Source organism: Canis lupus, chromosome 16 (genome assembly GCF_011100685.1).
Source record: "Canis lupus familiaris isolate Mischka breed German Shepherd chromosome 16, alternate assembly UU_Cfam_GSD_1.0, whole genome shotgun sequence".
Classification (NCBI taxonomy): domain Eukaryota; kingdom Metazoa; phylum Chordata; class Mammalia; order Carnivora; family Canidae; genus Canis; species Canis lupus.
This window is the reverse complement of record NC_049237.1, coordinates 14,830,477-14,840,553: the sequence shown is the minus strand read 5'-3', so window position 1 is coordinate 14,840,553 and position 10,077 is coordinate 14,830,477. Positions and strand designations below refer to the sequence as shown.

The window sequence follows — 10,077 nt, the reverse complement described above, 5'->3', positions numbered from 1 at the left end:
AACAATAGATGTTCTGAAAATAAGAAATTCCGTGCGAGGGTGGGTCAGCCTTGGCCCACAGGCTTTGTGGGCTGCAAATATTCATGCTGGGAGGGAGGGAGGGTCAGTGCAACCCTGAGGGGAGACCTGGACACCAGTTTCCTGGAGTCTCGTGATGGGAGTTTTGAATCCTTTTGTAAAAATGTGTACTGGCAAGTTGTTTAACTAGATAGACTTCTCAAGCTTGATCTCTTCTTTCTTTTCAGCTATTTGCCTCCCATGGCCCAGTGTAGACCAGACACTTCTGAGAATTTTGCTTTGGGGGGAATGAGGTGGCATTGACAGAGGTGTTTTACTGGAGTGTTTTGTACGGCTTTGTGGCTGTGCCCCAAATCACCTCCCAGCTCCTCAGCGAGATTGTGGAGGGGGCCTTTAGGAGATGATGACATCTAAGTGAGTCGTACAGTGGGACCCCATCCACTAGGCCTGGTGTCCCCATAGGAAGCATCACCAGCAAGCTTTCCCTCCCTCTCTCACTCTCCCCACCGAGGAGGACGGTGTTGGGTCGGGGGAGCACTTACCAGGAACCAGACTGACTGTCAGCATCTCCATCTGGACTTCACCAACCACCAGCAGGCTCCTGGCGCATCAGCCCAGGACCTGGCGGTGCGCCTTGGGGAGCTGAGCAGGCTCACATCTGCTGTCTTGTCTGCTGGTATCGCACAAGCCCTGTAAGAGTAGGTTCTCGACATTTTATCCTACTCATGACTCTATCTGCATCCGACAGTCTCATCCTTAGGCTGAGTCTCTGTGTAAAGACCGCACAGATCTACTTCTTTACTCAGTTTTTTTTATCTGTGTCTTCTTGTCTCTGAGAGATGTCTGTTGGGCTCCACTCACTGTTAGGCACTGTGCTTCCTTGTGGCTTTAGCTACAAAGGGAATAGGGTCTGTCATTTGTGAAACACTACAAGAGCCACAGTCCGAGTTCTGTGTTCCACACATGGAGTTAATTAATCCTTCCCAATAACCAAGAAAGATCTAGGTATCGTAATTCATTTTTATTGGTGATAAAACTGAGGTCTACTGACTCAAAAATAGCATTTATTGGAGCCAGAATGAGAACCCGATGTGAATGACTCCAAGTTCTCCTATGGAAGAGACCAGCATCCAGATGTAAAGCAATGCCTCCCACAGAGGAGGGGACAGAGCGTGGACAGAGGAGAGGTTTCTGTAATTCCCTTTTATCTTCCTGCCAAGAGCCACCCTGACTAGCCCAAGAGGGCAGGACAGAGACAGGGGAGCTTCGTGTCATCCTCCGGGGCCCCCATGCTCCCTGCGTGAGTCCTCCTGGGGTGGACACGGGAAGGCCCCACGGGCCAGCGCCACCATGCCCAGCTCCACCTCGCATGCCCTTCTCAGGCTGCCTCTTCCTCTGTCCATATCCCAGGTTCTCTCCGTCCACTCAGATGTCCCTGCTGATCTTGGTTGCCCATCTCATCTGTAGTGTGAATCCATCCCCTTCCTTCCTTGGCCCTGCGGTGACCCACTGCCTGGCCCCCACATGCCTTCCAAATGCCTTTGGAGCATTTGGAAGGCATGGAGCAGCGGGCGGGGGCTGCAGCAGGGGCCCGTCTGTGCCTGTGAACACCTCCACACCCACCACTCATGCACTTTCCTGGCCCCTGACATCTAGTCAGCCCTCCCATGTCTGCCTGTTCTGGTCAGTCTGTGGCTCACTGGGGACCCTCTGATTTCCTCTTCCACTGGACAGGCCTCATCTCCATGGGACAGCCTCTGAGACCACCTTGATGAGAGGAAAAGTGAATAATCTCAGTGATGTTGTACTTTGCATTGAAAGAACGTCAAATGCCAGATAAGTCTCTTAAAGTAACTCTTTGTATGACCTGTGCCTCATCCACACGCTGTCCTTTCCATTCTTGTACTGCCTTGTTGCATTAAATCTTCCCACATAGCACGCAATTGGAATTAAAATAATACCTATTTCTCAGATGAAGAGACTTAGGCATAAAGGAAATGCATTATTTTTTGTTTGTCTTATTTTTCCTTGTTTGTTTTGTTTCGTTTCTTAAAGTCCACACATGAGCAAAATTATATGGTATTTGTCTTTCTCTGACTTGTTTCACTTAGCATAATACCCTCTAGATGCATCCATGTCCTTGCAAACGGCAGGACTTCACTTTTTTTTTATGGCTGGGGAATATTCCACTGTATGTATAGACCACATCTTCTTTATCCATTCATCAGTCCGTGGACACCTGGGCTGCTTCCATAACTGGTGGCATGGCCCAGGTCCTGCCTTCACTCTGCATCCTTCCTCCCCTGTCCTGTCTTTGGCTAAAATGAGGCTGGTAGCACTCTGTGCGCCTTCTGTTACCTCCTCCACTGCAGAGTTCACTGCCTTCTGTCCTGGTGGCTTCCATGACATTGCAAGTGTGGCTCACACAGCTTTCTCCCAACAAAGGCTCTGTGCTCCTCGATGGCAGCAGTGTCCCTCACTCCTCATTATCCTCAGGGCCTCAGACAGGGCCAGGCCCTGCAGTGACTCAGATGTTGCTAGCCACAGCCTCCCCTCCGCTCCCCCCATCTCCCCACCCAGGGACAAGCAGCCTGCCAGGTTTGCACCTGCTGAGTGCTGCCCGCTCTCCAAAACAGCGCCACCACAGCCGTGGGTGAGACAAAGCCCAGTTTATTTATTTTTTTATCATGGAAAGGGAAACTCACCTCAACTGAGTAATTTTCTTTAAAGAGCTTATTTATTTATTTCTGAGAGACACACAGAGAGAGGTAAAGACACAGGCAGAGGGAGAAGCAGGCTCCCTGCGGGGAGCCCGATGTGGGACTCGATCCCGGGACCACGCCCAGAGCCAAAGGCAGACGCTCAACCACCGAACCACCCAGGCATCCCTCCTCAACTGAGTCTTGAAGACACCTCAAAGGGGAAAAGTGAAGTCAGGATGTTTATTGAGATTTTGTGGTCTGGGCTGAGATGGGTCTTTCATGTTCGGTTTTGTTCAGATTTGGTCAGTGACCACAGGATAATGGTTGAGGAGAGGCGGGCACAGCAGAAAGGGTCTAAGAGTCTTGGATGGAAACTCTCAGCCAATGCTTGTATTGAAGAGAGATCCTTCTGGAAGCTCCTGGAGTGGACAATCAAGTTATTCACACGTGAATCTTCTGCAGTAGTTTTTTTTTTTATTATTATTCATTTATGATAGTCACAGAGAGAGAGAGAGAGAGAGGCAGAGACATAGGCAGAGGGAGAAGCAGGCTCCGTGCACCGGGAGCCCGACCTGGGACTTGATCCCGGGTCTCCAGGATCGCGCCCTGGGCCAAAGGCAGGCTCTAAACCGCTGCGCCACCCAGGGATCCCTGCAGTAGGAGTTTTATCGAATAATGACGTTGTGCTGCTGAAGACGCCAGTGGTCACCACCTCATGTTCTTATGGAGAGGATGCCACGTGGAGTTCTTGGTTCCAGCCCTCACGCTGCAAGTGTATCACAGAGGCACACTGCAAAGTGTCTTCCAGGGGGGTCCAGGGGTTCACATCACTCATCTGATTGAAGAAATTATCAGGAAGTTATGAACATTTCCAGTAGGAATGGCCACATGGCCAACCTGTGACCACAATTTCTTTCATATTCAGCTCAGAAATGAAGGGGATAGGGCCAGCACAGGAAGAAGTAAGGTAAAAAGATCTGTGTGTTTTCCCTTAAAGTGGAATCCTTCCATATGGTAAACCCAGCCAGGTTGTTCCCATAAGTAAAAACCATGCCTATCATGGTGCGGAAGCGGAGATCATGGTGCGGAAGCTGAAGTTCCACGAGCAGAAGCTGCTGAAGCAGGTGGACTTCCTGAACTGGGAGGCCACCGACCACAACCTGCACGAGCTGCGCGTGCTGCGGCGGTACCGGGGCAGCGGCGGGAGGACTACACGGCTACAACCGGCTGCGCCGGGCGGTGCGCGAGCTGGCGCGGCGTCTGCGCGACCTCCCCGAGCCAGACCCGTTCCGCGCGCGCGCCTCGGCCTGGTGCCCACGCGCGGCTCGCTCGCGCTCTGCCACTCGGTCACCGCCTCGGCCTTCTGCCGCCGCCGCCTGCCCACCGAGCTGCTGAAGCTGCGCATGGCGCAGCACCTCCAGGCCGCCGTGGCCTTCGTGGAGCAGGGCCACGTGCGCGTGGGCCCCGACGTGGTCACCGACCCCGCCTTCCTCGTCACGCGCAGCATGGAGGACTTCGTCACCTGGGTGGACTCGTCCCGGATCCGGCGCCACGTGCTGGAGTACAACGAGGAGCGCGACGACTTCGACCTGGAGGCCTAGCGCCGTCCCTCCCCGGGTCGCCGCCCGCCGACGCCTTCCCGTTGCTCGACCCCTTTTGATTCGAGTACTCGCTCTTGTTCGGGGTTAAGAATTCGAGCTCGAGTTTGCAGAAGATGCGGGGCGAGGGCGGGGATGGGTTAGTGCGCCCTCGCGCGCGCGGAGAGGAGCCGTCCCAATGCCAGTAAAGGGGCCAGCCGCTCGGAGCGTGCAAAAAACCATGCCACACAGCTCACAACCATCACTGTCATGATAAGGGTAAAATCCAGGCTCTAGCAGGCACTGGTGCTCCTTCAGGCTTGGCTTTACTGAGTGGGCCATGTGTCCTCCCCCATCCTCCCCAAATGGAATATGTGCCTCTGTGCCTGGGGGCTGTAGGATACAATGGGTCCCCTCTGCATTCCTGTCTCCTGTCCCTCCTGCAGGTGTCCATTTCAGCTGGATCCTTGCCATCTCTGTGGAGAGCAGCTCCCTCCCTCCCACTGCCATGCACTCCATATTTGTGCCTATCATCCTCATCATCGTGACATAGTCACAGTGAGACAGCTGGGTATCTTCCCAGCCATGCTAGGGTGAGCTCACTCACTCAGAAGCCCTGGGTCAAAAGGAAATGATATCTGTTCTGGATCTCAAAGGATAAGCAGGAGTTGGCCATGACAATGAAAGGGTGGTGGATGAAATTTGAGGTAGATCCCTCTATGTGTGCAGAGGAACGAGCATGGGCCCTTCAGGAAATGTGGGTTCCTTCTAGGGCCTTGAGTATGTGAGAAGCGTCCCTGATTTTGTAGGGCCCTGTAGTGACATGCTGAGACCTTAAGGCTTCTCATGTGAGAAGACAGAACTACCACGAGTACACAGAAGGACAGCTCTGGGAGAGGATTTTGCTGGGCTAAGCATCATGAAGTGGCTTGTTCCACACCATTGCCATTGCTGGCAATACCCTGCAGGCTGGTGCAAGTCTGAGGGATGAAATCACAGTGGATCACAGGGTCACTCCCAGAATTTCTTGCCCCATATTCTGACAGTTGATCTTCACAATAATAACGCTAACTTCTGTCCCTGGGTCGCTCGCTCTGTGTCAGGTATCGTGTCAGACACCAATGTTACAAGGTGAGAAGTTCTGGGTCCCTGGTTGTGGTGTCTAACGTCGTTCACGGTCATGGAAGTAGCCCCCGGGGGACACACACAGAGGTCCTTCAACCCTGTGTGGAGGCCCCGGAGCCAGGGGCCTCCATGCCATGTGCCCAGCTGCATCCTGAGGCCCAAGGGGCAAGGAAGTGTATGTAGAGGAAAGAGAGCTTTCCTGAAACTTGTAAAAGAGCACAGGCTGTTATGTTAAGAAGTCCGGGCGTTCCTCTGTGGATCGGTATTTTTTGGTTGCTCTTGTTAACCCTCGCGGAGTCATGAGGAGAGGTTAGTGGGCCAGGACAAGACTCAAAATAAAAGAGGCTGCAAGGGAATACAACACAGTGGAAGGGAAGATGTCAAAGGGCTTCGCAAGGAGTAAGCTTGCAAGCATCGCTTTGTGAACGTCTTGTTTCGGTTTGCACGTCTGCATGTTTCAGCGTCCACACCTACCCGTCCCACGTCTGCCTGTCTGCACATGTTTGGCCTGGAGGTGGCAGGAAGAGCTGAGACAGGACTTGCATTTTCGGAAGATCACTTTCCAGGCTCTGTAGGCGTGGCAGAGATTTTGAAGATCATGTGATGTATTCTTGGTTTGAAGACAGATATACGATCTAGAGGAAACCTTCTTGTAACCCAATTGGAGAGGGGCCCTTTCTTAGCAGTTGACAGAGAGCAGTGCGTCCTACCTTGATGCCTTCCTTAGGTCACAAAGGTGCTGCCATGAGCCACAGTACCATAACTTAATGTGGTAAAAGTCTGTTAAAAACACTGATTTCCATTTGGGATGGTCATGAAGCGTCGGTTTTAGAGTAGTTTTCTCAAATGATGACTCTGCTGGGTTTGCCCTGCCCCGCGCTGTCTGCCCCATGCAATTCTTTCTGCGAGACAGACACATTTAGTGGTCAAGGAGGGGAAACAGAGTCATCACTGCCTTCAAAGATATAAGATTCCCTCTCATGGTTAATTCCCATTATCCAGGAGCCCATTTGCCACTCTTAAACTTTTAGCATGCATTGGAGTTACAGGAAAGTTGCAGTCTGGACCAGAAGAACCGTGACTCTCAGGGTCCAGAAGACGGGACGCTCATTGAGTCATTCAGGAGACAATCCATGAATGCCTACAAGGCACGAGGAGCTGCTTGTGTGAAGAGATACAACAACAAAAAAAAGAGAGGGCAGAAAACACAGTTTTTTTCAGAGGGGGCTAAAGGCTCTAGGAAAGATACAGAAAAGCAGGTTCTAACAGCTGGAGAGAGCCAGGTCTGGGGTGGGGTGGCCGCTCCAGGTAGTGAGGTCAGAGCTGTTCTTATTTTTAAGTGGACGTTGAAGCAGACGTCTGGGAGAGGGAGGGAAGCTTTCTGAGACCAAAATGATTCCAAAGGGATGCAAGTAGGAAGACCCTCTTTGGGGAGGTGGCACAGGCAGGGGTCTCTAGGGAGAGGAAGTTGCAGGGGAGACTCAGGTGTGGTAGGGCCCTGGGAAGGCGAGGCCTCTGGGGTCCAGTGCCGAGAACGTGGCATGAGTAGGAGACTCTGCTTTTCCTTCTACCTCTGAAATCCTGGCCGGCTGTACTCTCATTCAGGCATCATATAACATCAATGCGGAAAATCTGAATGCACCAGTTCCTTGGAGATTATCCAGGTCTCCAGTTCCAGTACCGGGTGTGAAAAAATAAAGCCTTCTGTAATGACCATGTCACGCAGGCCGAGTCTCACATGGATTCACGAGGGTAGATTCGACATTTTATCCTTAAAACCACAATAATCCTGTACAGTCCTATTCACTTTTTTCATGGAAACCATACAAAATTCTGCACAAATACCCTTTATCTGAATCAATGGTCTCCATAACAGTTACCTCTGCTTCAGAAATCAAGGCAGATCAAGCAGTATTTGCAAGAAAAAGATAAAGAGGGTGTGGTTTGCTGGTTTAAGTGAAACCTTCCTGCAACTGTTTACTTGCTCACGAGGTCTGTGGGTTAACGATGTTGTTCATAAGTTTTTGGGAACCATTCCTTCAAAATGATATGTGCTTGGGGACGGTGGGATTCCAGGAAGCCATGGAGGCACCACTAAATTGCCTTGACCTTAACCCAACCCGGAGAGTCCAAAACAAAGCCTGGTACAGATGGGAGACTTCTCAGACCCCCGCGTCTCCAGTGGGAGGCAGGTCTAGAAACCCCTGTTGCAGTTGGTCCTCGAGTAGAGTAGAGGTTCCCACACTGGCCACACAGTGGTCATGCAGGCTTCTTGAATCTTTGTCTAAAGGGAGAACCTGGGATCCCTGGGTGGCGCAGCGGTTTGGCGCCTGCCTTTGGCCCAGGGCGCGATCCTGGAGACCCGGGATCGAATCCCACGTCGGGCTCCCGGTGCATGGAGCCTGCTTCTCCCTCTGCCTGTGTCTCTGCCTCTCTCTCTCTGTGACTATCATGAATAAATAAATAAAATCTTAAAAAAAAAATAAAAATAAAGGGAGAACCTTCTGAGAAATCCCATGTTTAGGGTGGCCTTTCTCAGGAGTCAGGATGGAGTTGAGAAGAGCTGTGATTGCGCAGGTGCTTGGCCTGGCTTCCCAGGGACCAGCTCCGTCACGTCCAACAGGTTACAGGGCACTCGGCTGTCCTGAGAGCCACAGAGGAGGCATATATCACCGCACACATACTTGTGCACACAAACATGCACATTCCTGAACACATATGCACACTCATGCACGTGCATATGCACACAGCACAGATGCACACTCCTGTACACACACATGCTACACACATGTACACAGCACAAGTGCACACTCTTATGCACATGTGCACACACTACACACATGTGCACACGTAGGCATCATGCATGCACACTCGTGCATGTACATATACACAACACTTACACACATATGCACACACCACATAAACATCCATACACATGCACTCACACATATGCACATGCATATGTATCACTCTGCACATGCTTAGAATCATACATTACACTCAGACACATGCACACACATCCCACACATATGCACACATGTAATCAGACAGCACACACAGAAACATGTACTAGTTCCATGTTGTGTGTGCAGCGTGTACTTGACAAAGAGCTCACGTGCCAGGACGGTGCCTCTCTCCCCACGGGGTCTGCAGGGAGGGAGGAGGATTTGGGACACAGGAGCACGTGGTGGCTGTATTGGGTATGGCCCTGGAGGAAGAAGCCCCATGGAGACTCTGTGCCCTGAGGCTGTTCTAACCTGGTCCTATGTCACTGTTGGTTTTATGAGCTGGGAAGTAAAGCCAGTTAATTCTACCACAGAACTGTCACTAAGCTGTTAGATCACACAGTTGACAATACACGGAATGTGAAATAGGTTCCCACCCTCTCCAACAGCCTGTGGATGGGAAGAGTCTGGGTGGCTTCACTGCTCACCCTCTCATCTGTGTAACTATGTGACCCTTGCTCTCAATCTTGTGGCAGAAATGGTGCCTGGACACAGTGGTAAACAAGACAGATGTCTCCTGTGACCTCCTGGGCCAAGGTGACGGATGTTCTCTGTCTGACAGTGGGGTCTCTTCGTAGTTCAATGATGCATCCACTCCCATCACCTCCCCTTCTGGGCAAGGGATTATTATGGGCTCTTAGAGAGGCTGGTGGGTTAGGATCAAGCCAGTCCATACAGGCACGGCTGGCCAGGCTGGATTACATTTCCAAATTCAGACATGCCATATCCTGAACCTTATGCTAAGAGGAACCAAGGGCTGAGTCTCACTTCTACCTGTGGGATTTTAATTTGAGGAGGTGCCTCTATCAGGCACAGAGAGCCTGATGCCAAGCCATGTGGGTGCTCTGGACATAGAGAAGCACTAGGGTTGGTTAGGAGCCAGAGGGACAAAGACTAGAGCATAGACTAGAGTCTACTTGGGTTTCCTAGGAAAAGCAAGTCGGGCAAGAGTAAACAATTTGGTACTGGCTAGTTTGAATAATTCCAGTGGGCCTTGGGCCATAGGGGCAACCTCTAGTTGTCTGGATTTAGGGCAGGGGGTACTGGCTTGGTGTGTGAGGGTCAGATAAGGAGGTGAGTGGGGGCTTGGCCTTGGATCTGCCGGCTTGCACAGGAAAGATGAATCCTAGGCAAGCTGACTACAGAAAACAAGTAAATACTCTGGCCTGTGATAAAGGATGCCCAGGAGTCATTAAAAAAATCTAAGAAAACACAGGAGAAATGAATTTAGAGAATATGTTTCAGATTACAGCTACAGGTGGGCCATGCAGAGGGTAGTGCCAGAAGGTCTCTGGAAGTGCAGGTCTGGGGTCTGAGCCGGGCGGAGATGCAGTGGGGATGAGCTGTGTGCTTGCACTGCACACAGTGGATGAGCTCTAGAACACGTGCACAGGAGGAGCTGCTGCTTTAGTGTGAACCCGCCCTGAAGGTGTCTCGGACCTTACACGGCATCGTGTGAAGTGACCACAGCTCTTCTGCAAAATGCCTGGGAGGTCGGCAGGGCCTCTGCTCTGGTTTATTGTCCTTGTCCAGCATAAATCATGCCACGGGGGCAGCAGTTAGGGGCCTCAGAAAAAATTAGCAGAGTGCCTTAAAAATGTGTATTCTTGTTTGGTGTTTGGGCACACTGGGCACGTGTTGCCTACTTGT

At 51.5% G+C, this 10,077-nt stretch overlaps 1 pseudogene; it reads left to right on the top strand.

The window, feature by feature from the left end:
* The first annotated feature begins 3,799 nt into the window (after positions 1-3,799).
* On the top strand, positions 3,800-4,371 carry LOC482781 (annotated as a pseudogene).
* The last annotated feature ends 5,706 nt before the right edge of the window (positions 4,372-10,077 follow it).